The sequence below is a fragment of the Atta colombica genome, unplaced genomic scaffold, assembly GCF_001594045.1.
Source record: "Atta colombica isolate Treedump-2 unplaced genomic scaffold, Acol1.0 scaffold30, whole genome shotgun sequence".
NCBI lineage: Eukaryota > Metazoa > Arthropoda > Insecta > Hymenoptera > Formicidae > Atta > Atta colombica.
This window is the reverse complement of record NW_017259404.1, coordinates 1,097,080-1,100,637: the sequence shown is the minus strand read 5'-3', so window position 1 is coordinate 1,100,637 and position 3,558 is coordinate 1,097,080.

Genomic DNA, 3,558 nt, shown 5'->3' with positions numbered 1-3,558 from the left:
AGAGAGAGAGAGAGAGAGAGAGAGCAAGGTTTGGAGTCTGTGTACGGAATGACGATCCAGTAAACGAAAATGAATTGAAATGAATTGAAATGAATTGAAATGGATTCAGATTTTCAGAAATATTGATTCACGAATGTTAAAATGAATGCTTTTCAATTCTGAATGCATTTTTATTCATTTATAAGAATTGCATCTCTATGTCTTTCAATCTAAAAATAATATTAGCTTTTTCTGTGCACACAAACACAATTGTGAATACTGTTCAATTCAAAATTTTGAATAGAAAATGCAGTTTTTCAATCGAATTGCATCCAATTGAATCTAATTGAATTCAATTGAATCCAATTAAATCCAAAAAAAGTATTCGGTATTTAAAATACACATTCAGATAGAAAAAAATTTCAATCCATTTTAATCCATTCTCATTTGTTGGGGAATGGGGTCCTCCTTGCGGTGATATACATGCGTGTGTGCGCGCACCCGCCCCTCCCTCCCTCCTTCTCTCTCGCACACACGCACGCACGCCGCACGCACGCACGCACGCACGCATGCACGCACGCACGCACGCACGCACGCACGCACGCACGCACGCACGCACGCACGCACGCACATACATACACAAAATGAGGTTCAATTTCAATCCGTCAAACTTTGTGCAGTTTATATTGGAATGAATTACAATCATAATTTAAGCTAATGACAACGATACCTTAAATTTGGAATAACTCAGAAAAATGATCGTATTGAACTCCGTAAAAAAAATATTTTAGATATTAAAGATAAAATTCCATTCTTTTATGTGCATTTTGTCCCATTAGGCTGTCGTACCTGATTTACGCCATGCATTGTGACAATCACGGATCTTTAATTATCATTTTTTTACTTTTCATTTTTTTACTTTGTCATCTGACATTTTGATAATAATGACTCAGTATAAATCTCATTCGATAAGTATATTGGAATGTCTTAAAGGGGATATTTCAAGCTTCATTTTATATTTTTAAACATATTTTTATCTTTATTATTTACCAAGTTATGATAATTTAAAATTTAGTAAATTTTTCCTAATTTTTCAGTGTACCACTTTTTTTGCGTATGTTCGCTTTTTTTGTATATGTTCTATTATGCCTGCAATGCTTACAGCGATGTGATGTGTATAAGAATCATTATCTTTCATCATAATCCCCTTTGAGGACTTGCTTTCAAAAAATATTGTATGAGTGTTCGTCAGAACACAAGTTATATTTCTCATAACGCTGCACCTTTTATTCTATCTCGTATAGTTTATTATTATTATTATTATTATTATTGTTGTTGTTATTATTATGATAATATAAAAAGGGATACAGTCGTTAGGAGCGAGCCTATCAGGCAGGAAACATACAAGACTATATAATATCACTAGCACGTGCTTACCGTATAATTTTTAAAACACGAGAATCCGAACATCCATCTAGCGTACTGCTCGCAGGTGAGTGATGAAAAATATAATAAAGAAAGATATTTTTTCCACATTGTCTTTTCAGTAATACGAAAAAATGTCTTTTAGTCAACTTTTTGCTTTACTGAGAAGACAACCAGATGACGAAAAAATGTCTGTTTTAAGTTGTTCAACAAAACTAAAAGACGATTTATCTAAGCAGAACAACAAATCATTATGATATCAAAATGATATCAAAATGACTCCAAAATGATCATTAAAAGTCATTGAAAAAGTTTTTCAATCATTTCCGATTCATTTTAATGTCATTTTGACGTTATCGCGACTTAATGTTTTACTTGGATATAATCATCTTTCATCTTGCTGAAAAAACAAAACGATCATACTTTCGTCATTTTTCAGACTTCTTTTAGACATCTTTTCGTTATCTTGTAATATTTTGTGCTGTCTTAAAATTTTATAAATTATAAGCCTGCTTCTTGAAAATGTTATTTTTATGATATCTTCAAAAATGACAACAAATGGATTTTTCAAAAGATTCATAATTATGTCTAGTTTCTGAATCAAATATACAGGCGCATGCATATTTACTCAAATGCCATACAATATAATGATATCTTCTATGAGAGAATAAATTGATATCATTTAGCATGATATTATAAAGATAAAATTTTCAAGAAATGAAATCTCTGAAATAAGATATCTTAAAGAATTCTTCTAGTAGATGCCTCTGATAAATAATTATTAAGATATCATTTGGACATTATTTTCAAGATAACTAAATGCTTTCCTAAAAAAATTCTTTTAAAATTTTCATTCTAACAAGTATGCAGCCTGAGTTTCCATCATAAAGATATTGTTCTTCTTTGTGTCGGACTGCATTAACTAACGTATCACAAGGTAAAGATAAATAAATTTCATTAGATGAATTTTAATAAATTTTACAATCGCAAGTTAACAATTAAAAACAAATATGATTTATTTATTGTTAATATTTCATTCATTATCAATATATCATTAACAATTGATTTAATAAAATTTGTTTATCATCTCATAATTATCATCTCAGCAAACGAGAATGGATTAAAATGAATTGAAATTCAGATTTTCAGAAATATTGACACAAATGTTAAAATGAATGCTTTTCAATCCTGAATGCATTTTTATTCATTTATAGGAATTGCATGAAGCACATCTCTATGTCTTTCAAAAATAATATTAGCTTTTTCTGTGCACATAACAAACATTATGAATACTGTTCAATTCAAAATTTTGAATAGGAAATGCAATTTTTCAATCCAATTGAACCTAATTGAATCCAATTAAATCCAAAAAAAAGAATTCGCTATTTAAAATATTCGGATAGAAAAAAATCAATCCATTTAAATCCATTCTCGTTTGCTAAATATCAGTTTTAAAAATCTGTAATTCACATTATATATAACTATAATATGGATATTCACTCACTGGAAGTGAATTTTGAAATTTTTAATGACAATAATGTTTAAAAGCAATATTTAGTTTAAATTCTCTAATTGTTGAGTTTAGCTCCCGACAATTGTTTTTTCCCAATCGTTTTTTTTTTGTATAATGACGCGTCGAATAACTTTAATTTTATCAATTTGTGAGGAAACTAAAACTCAACAATTTCTCAAGAAGTAACAATTCATTATTTTTTCAAGTAACGGTAACGGTAACATGTTACTTTTTAAAATGAATATTTGATGACGGTAATGAGTTATTTTTATAACTGCTGTAATGATAACATGTTATTTTTTTAAGGTAACGTTTTCAACTCTACTATAATTAATTCGCATTATTATCTACTGATAAAAAAGAGAATTGCAGGAGATATTCATCTATCGTATCGTATTTATATCTATCGTATTTATATCTATCGTATTTATTTATCTATCGTATCCACTTATTGTAGATCCGCACTTATCGACAGTCGATGCTATCTATATAAGAATGATGCTATCTATATAAATCAGTATATTTTAAAATTATAAAATAATATATTAATAAATTTCTATTAAAACTTACTTTCTTTTTCTTGAAAAGAAACCAATGAAGCAATGATTAGAACGCAATCTACGCTCATTACATTCAGATTC